Source organism: Pelodiscus sinensis, chromosome 8, assembly GCF_052426305.1.
Source record: "Pelodiscus sinensis isolate ZL-2025 chromosome 8, ASM5242630v1, whole genome shotgun sequence".
NCBI lineage: Eukaryota > Metazoa > Chordata > Testudines > Trionychidae > Pelodiscus > Pelodiscus sinensis.
The window spans coordinates 34,878,906-34,891,128 of record NC_143059.1 but is presented as its reverse complement, the minus strand read 5'-3'; the positions used below and the strand labels follow the sequence as shown (position 1 = coordinate 34,891,128).

General features: G+C 42.9%; 1 protein-coding gene across 4 annotated transcripts in view; it reads right to left on the bottom strand.

Annotated features, from left to right (window-relative positions):
* Positions 1 to 12,223, bottom strand: part of PCDH15 (protocadherin related 15) — a 1,468,744-nt gene that overhangs the window by 945,175 nt on the left and 511,346 nt on the right. For all 4 annotated transcript variants that reach the window (XM_075935032.2, XM_075935036.2, XM_075935034.2 and 1 more), the window contains one exon: positions 2,610 to 2,735. The gene's annotated coding sequence lies outside the window, so the exon portion shown is untranslated. The remainder of the gene's footprint in view (positions 1 to 2,609; positions 2,736 to 12,223) is intronic.

Here is a 12,223-nt window from a genome sequence, read left to right as displayed (position 1 = left end):
GGCAATAACAGAATCAAAACTTCTACACAGCAGCTGTATGCATTGATCATCATAGCATTTATCAAATTATTCTGAAGACTAATGGCTGCAACATAAACTAAGAAAATTGCATAAAATGGCAACTTTTTCTGAAGAACTTTGAAAAAGAAAGATTTTGTTTTCCCAAAACTGAATCCATATTGACAAAAAAAAAACCTCTCTCAAAGTCAGGCAAGCCTAAGCCAACTGAAGACTTGTCTCAAGGTTTGACATTTCACAAATAACTATTTCTTTTATACAGTATTATGCTAAATTCTAGTCTTCCATTCACTTTCTGCCACTGAAAAAAATATAAAATTATTAGACCAGGCTCACTTACCTTCAGTCATCACCTCCTATGAAACGTTTAGTTCAGTAACAAAATAAGATTATTTTCCTAGGGTATAAGTGACAATTTTGAAACTATGGAATCTCAGAAAGGAGTCTCTTACCAGATGTTTCCTGGCCACACAGGAAGACAAAGTGCAATTAATGTGGTTTAATTAAGCCATAATTTTCTAATCTCATCAGGGAAATACCTGGCAATCACAGTGCAGTTCATCATTTGTTCCTTAAATGTTGCCGTTATTTTGGGGTTTTTGGGAAGGATGCCATCAGCGAATACCCATTTCCATTTGGGAACCATTATTCACCCTTCATATGAGGGATAATGGAACAGTGGTGAAAAAGAGAATTGTCTTGCCATTGTATCAGACATTAGGAGCACCAACAACCATTTCCCAGTTTCCTTGAGGAGGCTTTCCCTAAATCCACCGCCAAGTTCATTTTATCGGGGAACCAGCCCCTCTACAGTATACCTGCTAAATTGTGACAAATTGGTTTTAGCTCCTTATTTAGCCCACTGGGTCCAAGACCTGCTGTGGGAAGGTATTAAAAAAAACCTACCCCCATCCTAGTGTGAGAAAAAAAATCCCAGTTCCAAAAGAAAACAGGTGACAAGCAATGTGCCTACAGTACATCATGAAACCTGGTGCTACTCTGATACCATGGGTAGCTGTAGCTTTTCCAGAGTGAGAAAGTACTATGGTTGGAAGAAGTAAAGTATAAATATTCTCCCCAATTCAGCCTCATTTGGCTGCTCTTTGGGTCAGGTAACCAGTCCCCACCTTTTGCTATTCTCTAAACCTAATAGCAGTTGAGTAGAACTTAAATGGAGCTACCACCTCTTTTTTCCTTATTTCTCTGAGGCTATGTCTATACTTCAGAGTTTGGGGATAGGTATCTTGAAAACTCTGCCACATCCAGGGAACGTGTCCACTTTTTCAGAACAGTTTCCGAAAAAACAGGTGCATTCTTTCGGAAGCCCTGTATTCCTCATTTTATGAGGAATAAGGGCTCTTCTGATTGAGGAGGTTTTTCCCACATTTAGCCCCAGGTAGAAGGGCCAAATGTAAGAAAAGACTCTTCTGAAAAAAGAATCAGAAAAAGGTACACAAATTGAGGTTCGCAATTGGTGTACCTTTTTCCCGAAAAAGAACTATAGTGTAGACATAGCCTGAGAAAGTTCCATGTTGTGAGGTTTTTTTTGTTAGGTTGCAGCAAGTACACTGTCTTCTCCCTCATAACTAGATGTTGAGGCTCATAATCTCAGAGAATATTTAGTTCTGATTTCTATACAATTTTTAATTTTCTGGATCAGAAGATGCCTTTAAAAGGACACTATCAAAGAAAATGGCCTACTTCTACATCCAGGATTGCAAACAATGAAATTACTATTCAATTATTCAATTGTTGAAATCAGTTCAATACTGTTGCTTGTTAGGGCAGGAAAAAATTGAAAATCATTTTATATTTTACAAATTTTAAGCACAGTGATCTTAATATTTATATAGCTTTTGTATGTTTATTGATATTGTTGTAATTTGGAATGAATTAAGGGAATTAATGTTATGAAGTATTTTATTTATATGTTAGTTCTCAAGCTACTTGGACAGCATAGAGACACCTGAATTTGCCTTAGGTACCCCCATAATGTTCTGTTTTGTGTGACAAAGCTCATGTTGACATCATCCAGCTATTATGTTTTACATCTTCAGAGGGAAGAGATCTTTTCCACCTTGTTTTATAGGGTCAAATCCAGTTAATTTACAGCTCTCTATTCACCTAGTTTGACCACTTCATATATAAATATTGCACCGGCATTACATTAATCTACTGTTACGTTTAATCAATGTTCAATGTATTACATGGATGAAAAAAACTAATGGAATTATTTTGATGGAAAGTTATGTAATGAATCAAGTATGTCAAGTAATTTTAATATCATGATCTTCTATAAAAGAGTATATTTTATGAAAACTCTCAGACATTATAATACCAAAAGAACCTTAATTTCTACATGATTCTTTCCATTTCTCATCAGAACAGCTTCTATGACCAGAACACAGGATGTATTTAAATGAATGCAAACTGTAGTTTTCAATAATTTCTTCTTTGAACAAACATGTTATCGAATCATATTTGCATCCAAGAAGAATATGCAAGCTTGAAAACATCTTCAGATAACAGCTTTATCCAGTGGAATGTGATTTGACCAAGCTATTAGAGCTTTTCATGTTAGTTTCCCTTACCTTGGTGTTTTCAATGCTTGGGCATCAATAATGCAAAACAAGTATGTTGGAAAAGCAGTATCCCTTCAAGAACGTATTTTGTAATGGTGTGTTGCCTCCTTGATATTCTGCTATAGACATAAAAATCTGAAAAACAGAATTTAAGTAGTGTTGAGACACTACAACTTTTAATCACTTTATAACAACTTATTCATTTTATATTTAATTGTAAATTGCTTCTGGGCTTTATTTCAGTCTTACTCACTATGGCTACGTCTACACTGGCCCCTTTTCCGGAAGGGGCATGTAAATTTCACTAGTCGTCGTAGGGAAATCCGCGGGGGATTTAAATATCCCCCGCGGCATTTAAATAAAAATGTCCGAAGCTTTTTTCCGGCTTTTAAAAAAGCCGGAAAAGAGCGTCTAGACTGGCCCCGATCCTCCGGAAAAAGTGCCCTTTTCCGGAGGCTCTTATTCCTACTTTGAAGTCTTACTTTGAAGTAGGAATAAGAGCCTCCGGAAAAGGGCACTTTTTCCGGAGGATCGGGGCCAGTCTAGACGCTCTTTTCCGGCTTTTTTAAAAGCCGGAAAAAAGCGGCGGACATTTTTATTTAAATGCCGCGGGGGATATTTAAATCCCCCGCGGATTTCCCTACGACGACTAGTGAAATTTACATGCCCCTTCCGGAAAAGGGGCCAGTGTAGACGTAGCCATAGTGTTGTTAAGTAAACTACAGCAAAGCCGGTGCAAAAACCTTTTAGGGTAACTTTGACTTAAGAAATGACCCCCAAAGAATTCCCAAGATGGAGGACAATTATGCTCCAACTTTTAGTAAATCACTTCTGGTTAGCCAATCTCTTTTAGTGAGTGTTCAACTTGTCTTACTTTATAATTAGTAGAAACTTTCCAAGTGATAGCCTTATTAGTATTTATATCCACAATCTGTACAAGATTGTGACTTACCTCATATAGCAGCTCTTATTCCTCTGCGTAGTATGACAGGTTTGTGTGTTGTGTCTGATGGGGTAGAAATATATGTTTTGCATGATGGAAAATGGGTAGAGTTTTGGTTCTGCTCACCCAACACGCAGTTACATGATGGCAGTAGGGGAAGAGACAAGTCTTCTATTGATACAGAGGATTACTTACACCTAACTGCAAGGGGGAACCAGGTATGTAACTGACAATCTAGAATACAATTCCTGGGCTTCCCTTGGTGCACCATTTATATTTAAAGATGAGCCTAACAATTCCCTGTCTGTTACTTTCATTTAGGTAAAGAAAAGCATCTAAGCAGACTGCCAGGGAGCTGGTTATGTCATCCTGATTCTCATTCTGTGGTGCATTTTAGATTAGCTTCAGGGCTACTGCAAAATAACATAAAAAAGAGAGTTCTTTTTAAGAGTTCTTTTTAATAATGTAATTGCAAATAGGAAAGAACTGCAAATGAGGCCTGCATGATTGTGAATAGGAATGGAGTTTGTCAATAAGCTCTATACTCTCTTTTCCAATGTGGAAAAAACTGAGAACCCCTGCTCCATGACAATTCTAAGATAAGATATCCTAGTCCTATAAGAAAACCTGGATATTCCTAGCAACTTTAATGTGTGTTCCTCCCAGAGAGGGTTGCAGGGTTAGGTCCTTATTTTGAAGTACAAACGTATCAGCAACGATGGTCTTGAATACATTTAGGAAAGTGCTTAAGGATGTGTGTAGATGCTTTCTCAAATGAGAACACATTCCTGAACTGTCTTAAGCAAGAGAGATTATGAAAGAAATCCATTTGCTCACATAAAAAATCTAGGTGCAGGCAAACTGTGGCCAAAAGTCTCTTACTTTCTCATTTTCCTCAAATATTAAACATATGCATAGTATGCTGCTGTTTCAATTGACTCAATGGGACTCATCTCAAAGAATGATCTGATTCTGATCCCACTGACTAGGAACTAATTTGAAATTTTTGAGAAGCTTTTTCTGTTGCTGTGCATGACATTGTATTCCATAGCCTGTATCACAGTTCATGTTGTATTGTATCAGAATGTGTTCCACTCTATGTTATACTAAAGGGCTGCATCTAGACAGGCAAGATTTTGCGCAAAAGTGGCCGCTTTTGCGCAAAATCTTGCCACCTGTCTAGACTGGCCGCGAGTATTTGCGCAAGAACACTGACCTTATACTGTACAAAATCAGTGCTTTTTGCACAAATACTCTGATGCTCCCGCTCAGGGATAAGCCCTCCTGTGCAAGTATTCTTGCGCAAGAGGACCACTGCAGACAGCAACATTAATTTCTTGTGCAAGAAAGCCCGATGGCTATAATGGCCATCGGAGCTTTCTTGCGCAAGAGAGCGTCTACACTGGCATGGATGCTTTTGTGCAAAAGATGTGCTTTTGCACAAAAGCATCCATGCCAGTGTAGACGCTCTCTTGCACAAATACTTTTAATGGAAAAACTTTTCCAGTCTAAACGCAGCCAAGCTGTTATGCAAGCTTAAATATAGCAGGTGCTACTTGTCTATTCTACAATAACTTTGTCCTACTCTGTGGATGTATTATGCTCTTTGCAAGGAATAGGTACAACTTGAAGAATTTCAGTTATGTCTTCTTCCATCTGTATTCTCACCCTGATTATGGGTGGTGCATGGCAAAGTGAGAGTGTGGAGTATGATCTTTTACTGAAATAGATCCTATTATATTTGTAAATCATCCATGCATATGTATGAAACAATGATTGTTTGAAGAATGCATTTATAACCCGTACAATGCAGTCAAAACAGTAAACACAGTGAAATCTGTTTGGGTTTCCATAGCAGCTGGAAGTGTTTACAAAAGTGCAGTAACCAGAAGTTAAATATTAGACCTCTCATAGGAGGGGTCAGCCTTTTGGAACAGGCCTAAATTCTTAGTTGCAGCACCTGAGCAATATGGGACATAGGCCCCTTGCTTCTACACTAGAGGAGCTTTGAATTGGTTTCAAGTCCAAGTCTAGTAGTCAGGTGTTTCTTGATCCCTCATAGGGTATGTCTACACTACCCCGCTAGTTCGAACTAGAGGGGTAATGTAGGCATACCGCACTTGCAAATGAAGCCCGGGATTTGAATTTCCCGGGCTTCATTTGCATAAGCAGGGAGCCGCCATTTTTAAATCCCCGCTGGTTCGAACCCCGTGTAGCGTGGCTACACGGGGCTCGAACTAGGTAGTTTGGACTAGGATTCCTATTCCGAACTACCGGTACACCTCGTGGAACTAAGAGGGTAGTGTAGACATACCCATAGGGACTCCACCTGTCTGCTGCTCTGCCTTCTCCATGTGGATGTCCCTCAGAGCACATCTACACTGAAAACTTACTTTGACCTATTTTAGATCAACTTACAGCCACTGCAGCAATTCATGGGGTGGTTCACATCCATGCTATGCTCCTTCCGTCAGTGGTGTGTGTCCTCTATGCAGCTTCCCTCCATGGTTCCCCACCTAGAGCCAAGGTAGCTTCCAGGCTTCCAGTGAGGCATGAGAGCCCCGGCAGCATCCTGGCACCCAGTAGGGGAGGGAGAAGCCAGGAGTGAACATCCAGGGCAGCATCCTGGTTTGGAACAGGGTGCCAGGACCATAGGAGCAACCTGGCATGGAACAGAGAGGCAGCAGCCCAGCTGGGAGTGAGGAGCTGGGACCCTAAGGGGAAGCCAGGCCCTCCTGACTTGAAGTGGTCCTGGCTTCAGGCCTGGAATGACAGCTGGAGTCCCAGGGCTGGGACCCTAAGGGGAATCCAGGAATGAAAGCCGGCAGCCAATGTAAGGAACCCGTAGTGCTTAGTCAGACACTGTGTAGCCCTTACTACATCAACATAAGCTCTACGCCTCTCATGGAGGTGGCATTGTTATACCACAGTAGTAAGGCACTTATATCACCAGGAGCTAGGCAGGAGTGTATACATTGACATAATTTGGTCATCATCTGTTGCCTTAATGTGAAACTAATTTTGTAGAGTAAACCAGAGCTGAGAGTGGAGAAATGGTCTGAGGTACATAGGAGGGAGTTTAATAAGGACAAATGCAAAGTGGTCCACTGAGGAAGGAACAATCAGTTTCCTACATACAGAGTGGGAAGTGACTATTTAGGAAGGATACTGCAGAAAGGGGTCTAGAGGTCAGAGTGGACCACAAGCTAAATGAGAGTCAGTATGACAGTGTTTGGAAAAAAAACAAAAAACCACACAGCACACAATAACAACAACGTGATTCTGGGATGCGTTAGCAGGAGTGTTGTGAGCAAGACACAAGAAGTCATTCTTCCGTTCTACTCTGCGCTGATTAGGCCTCAGTTGTGTCTGGGTTGTTACCCAAAAATTCCCAATGGAGACCATCCAAGGTTACATTAATATGGATTTATTGATTGAGGAATTAACACTCTTCTATATGGTTAAACTAAAGAAGTTAGAGCGTCCACTAAAGGTTTAAACTAAAGGGGAACCAGCTATCTCTCACATATACAAACACACACACACACCCCTTCATTACTTCACTCATACACACACATTCATTCCTGCCCTTAGGCACTCACACACTTACACAGGCATATGGGTTGTAGAAGGAGCCAATGCATGTTGATTCTGGAGGGTCTGTCTGTTCATGGCTTGGGAGCTGGTCAGAAAAGAAAGAGAGCTTCTGGCTACAGAAAAAGGAGCTTCTCAGAAAGGGAATTTCTGCCACATGATCTCTCCTTTTATTGCCTCTGTACAATTCCTGTGACCCATCCACATTCGTCACCAGAGAGCATGCCCAGACTTCCCTTGATTCAGATCTCAGAGCAGCAGTGTCTCCTTGAGTGGTCTGAGGAGTCATCATGTGGCACCAGGTTCTCAGTCTTGCAGTTTGTAATCCCCAACGCACAATAGTCTCCACTCACACATACATGTATCAGGGGAGAATGCAGTTTAGAGCAAGTTACAAGCAGAATGGAAGGAAGTTACAAAAAATTACAAAGTTAAAGTTTTGCAAGATTTTATAAAGATTACAGAGTTTAACAAAGATCACGAGTTGCAGAGTTTAAAAGGCAATGCAGCTGAAACAATTACAAAGCTTCAGAAAATCATTTACAAATCATCAGTAATGAAGTGATTTAGAAGACAACTGCCCCTCCCCTTAGCAATGCAGTCAGCAGGAGGTTTTTGTCAGTCTAAGTCATGCATTGGCAGGACCTTACAGTTTAGTGTATTTCCAGAAAACCCATGTGTAAAATCAATTAATAGCTCAGGCAGAGGCTTTTGTGAAACATGGTTCTGGGTACCACATTTCAAGAAAGACGAGGAGAAATTGGAGAGGATCCAAGGAAGAACAACAAAAATGCTTAAAGGGTTTAGAGGACAAGGCCTGTGAAGCAAGACTGAAAGAACTGGGTTTGTGTAGTTTGGAAATGAAAAGATTGAGAGAAGACAAGATAGCAGTTTTCAAGTACCTAAAAAGGTATTACAAAGAAGAGGGAGAAAAATTGTTTTCTGTCACCTCTGATAGGACAAGAAGCAATGAGCTTAAACTGCAGCAAGGAGGGCTAGGTTGGACATTAGGAAAAACTTCCTAACTATCTGGTGGCTAAATAATGGAATAAATTGCCTAGGGAGATTGTGGGATTTCCATCATTGGAGATATTTAGAAGTAAGTTAGATAAACATCTGTCAGGGTCAATCTAGATGGTACTTGGTCCTGCCGTGAGAACAGGGGACTGGACTTGCTGACCTCTCAAGGTCCCTATATCAGAGTTGCTCCGAGTCTATAATATTTTGTTCCTTTAAAAAAACTGACCAGTCTCAAACAGATTTATAACCATCAATTGTCAAAACGGTTAAAGAAATGAAACACTATCATATGTCTTGAAATTTGTTCTGCAAAAAATGTTCCTTGTTACCGTTATTCATCAAACAGGTTACCCAAAAAACAAACAAACAAACAAACAAAAAACAGCAGCAAAAAAGTAATTCAATCCTAATCTCTTCCCCCAATTTTTTAATAGCAAGATACTTCCTTTATCTCATCAGCCCCAGTGTTTCTCCATCTGGCAGAAGGTGGGCCTGAAGTAAAGCAGTCCTTCTTCAGAGATTTTTAGTTCTTCGCACTGCCTTAATTTTCAGTATTTACAAACAACAGGGGGGTAGAAGAGAGGCACAAGTAGCCCTTCTCACAATACCTGTCTCTCCATGGAATTATCTTATTATGCTGGTATGTGGGTGCCAGTCCTTCTCTAACAGGATTTATCTTGGCTGCTTCCTCTTGGAGGAAATCCGCCTTACACCCAGGAGAAGCCTTTTCTCTCCTGCCTCACCCCTGTCCTGATGCCACTTCCCTCTCATTATTCTTCCTCCTCTCACTAGGAAATGGATTTTTAAAGGGCACTAGCAGCAGCCCTTAACGGTCAAACTAGCCCTTTCTCTATGAGCTGAAAAGAGATCTTCACCATTTTAAGGCTGATATACCAGCCTTCCTCCACTCCTACAGCTGTTAGGTCTCGCTTTTTGTCCCAAAATACACACCCACATGGAACTTGAGCCTAGCTGCAGCTTCAGTTATCACCCCCATATTCCTCATTATTGTTAAAAGGACTTCAGTGTCCAATACAATTTTCAGAAGCCTGTTAGAGCCACTGGTGGGGTGAAATTATACTTTGCAGACTGAAGAACAAGCCCAACATTGAATGTCTCATAAAGAAAACAGTATCTTCATATGTTTTGAATTGTTTCCATGGTGTGTCTTCTACAAATACAGCCCAGTGAATTAGCGTTAATCTCCTTTATTCACATTTTGTGCAAGACACGGTTTACATTCTGTCCCTGAAATCTGTAATTATTGAAATTTGTTTCAATATTTTGCTGAAAAAGTTATATAGCCTGTGTGTTTGCTCCTCCTCCTTCCAGAGTTCAATGGATATACTACTCAGCATCGACCAGCTGTGGAGTGGGAACAACAACCAAAAAAAACCCCCCTCATAACCTCTCCCCCACACGGATTGGATAAGTAAGGGAGGAAGCACTAAACATTCTGTGTCGCATTCTGCTTTAACCCAATATAATTTCCGCCTGTCCTGCCATTGGGGTGGTAGTGAACTATGTGTCTCCCTCTTCTTCATTGTGGGAATCTGATACATGCAAAAAGAAACTAGAGAAGAGTGAAGGAGGGTATAAAAGCATTTTTTTTAAAGTGTGGAGCCCAGCAAAAGCAGAGTTAAAAGTAAAGAGATACAATGTGTGGGAAAGAGAGCAAGGAAAAATAAAAGATCAAAATATAGGTTAGTGGAAAAAAGGAGTCAAAGAGAGACAGTTTATTTTTGGCCTTATAATGGCTAGTGTCAGATCTCATTTCTCAACTGTATTCAAAATTAATTTTGTCTAATTTTCCCCCAAATTGTAAATCACTGCATAGTGATCTCTGGGTATTTAAAATCCAAAAATTAAGTTGTATTGTTTTCTTACAAAAACCTATATACGTTACATGGGATTTTTTTTCTGTTCTTTAACTGGATAAACATAACTCTTCAGATTTTCTGTAGAAATTCTCTTTTAAACACATATTTAAATCAATTTTTGCATGTCTTAAAGTTTAAAATTCACTTTCTGTGAACACTTGCATTAGTGAAATTCAATCACATGAATATTTATGCAAAGGAACATACAGAAAATGAAATAGTTTAAAAATCCCAACAGATTTTTCACAGGAAAATGAATGTAGCATTTACCCAGTTCTACAAATCTGACAGCAGGAGGAGGGCCCAAAGAGATTCACGACTGAATAAAAAAGAGATTTTTAAAGATGGGGAAAGAGGAGAATAAATAAAACTTAAATGTCAGGAAAAAAGCCAGTGAAGATTATCAGTCTGGGACAGCTAGATCTTGCTCCACCCTGACGCCCCACTTCCAGTATGCCCCCTTCGCTGTAGCCCCACTCTTGCTCTGCCTCTTTTAGTCCCACCTGCCTGCTGCTCATTGCTCTGCCCCAAGCCCCTCCCTGACCTGCAAAACAGCTCATCAGCAGCCTCACTGATTTCAGGTGGGGAGGAGGGGAAGGAGAATGGAAGGAAAGAGTAGAAACAACCGTGCCTGGCTTGTTGTTTTTTCTGTTGGTGCTCCATCCCTTGAGCACCCACCCAGTTGGTGCCTATGGTTTATAGCAGTGCCCATGCTTGGAGGCGGGGCCACCCATACGCCACGCCCCCGGTGCTGGTGCCACTCATGCGCCGCACTCCTGGGGCCGGCGCTGCTCCTGTGCCGCATGTCCAGGGGTGGGGGCTGCTCATACTCCGTGTGCCGGGGCCTGAACTGCTCATGTGGCGCATGCCCGGGGGCAGGGCCAGCACCACCCATGTGCTGCATACCCGGGGCCGGCGCCGCTCCTGTGCTGCACGCCCGGGGCTGGTGCTACCCCTGTGCCGCACACCTAGGGGCCAACACCGCTCATATGCCCTTGCACTGTACACCCAGGGGCAGAGCCACCCAAACACTGCACGCCCGGGGTTGGCACTGCCCATGTGCTGTGCGCCCGGGGCCGGCACTGCTCCTGTGCTAAGCACCTGCTGCCGGTGCCACCCCTGTGCCGTGCACCTGGGGCCGGCACCACCCATATGCCGTTCGCCCGGGACCGGCACAAGCCTTGCCCTGCGCACCTTGGGGCAGGGCCACCCAGACTCTGAACACCCGAGGGCGGGGCCGCACATGTGCTGCGCACCCGGGGCCGATGCTGCCCATACGCCGTGCACCCAGAGGTGGGGCCGGCCCCAATAACTTGGCGGGAGCCATGGCGCCCACGGGCACTGTGTTGGGGACCACTGGGTTGTAGCATATCATCTTGGCCTAAGCTGCGAGATGCCAACATTGTATTACAAGAGTAAGAGTCTGTTTTCTTAGCACCCCCATCCCACTCACCCTCATTATAAACAAACAAACCATAACAAGCAATACACACCCACATTCATCAGGGGTCTTTCTTGCTGCTTCTTGCAGCAGTGAAGGTCATCTCTGTTGCCAGGACCAAGCTCCCTGCCCACATTGTGCTGCCACTTCTGCAGCTGCAGCAGCCACCAGAGCGGTCTAATCACTCAAACATGTTTGCCATCCTCCCCCCATGGCCACACCTCTTCTCTGAGCCCCGATTCACTGTATCCTCCACTCTCTCCTTCATTCGCCCTCTCTCACTTTCACAGGAGTGAAGCAAGGGGGTGGCATGCAAGCTCTGGGCTGGGGCTGAAAGATTTGGGGTCCTTGGGCTGAGCCTGAAACAGGGAATTGGGGTACAGGCTCTGGGAAGGACTTGGGGTGGAGGAGGAGGCTCAGGGCTGGGGCAAGAATTGGGGGGGGGGGTGATGGGGTGAGGTGACAAGCCAGGTGGTGCTTGCCAGTGGCTGAGTGCACTGATTCTACCCACAGGTACTGTCCCCACTGCTGTCATTGGTCATGGTTCCCATCCAATGGGATATGCAGACTCAGTGCATAGGATGGGGGCAGTGTGAAGAGGACCCCTGTCCTCTGCCCCCCCCCCCCCGCACAGAATAAGGATTGCAGGGACATGCCAACTGTTTCCAGGAGCGATGTGAGGCTAAGACGGGCAGAGGTTCTGCCTTAGTTCTGCTGCATCCCCAGACTTCTACTGATTTTAAAT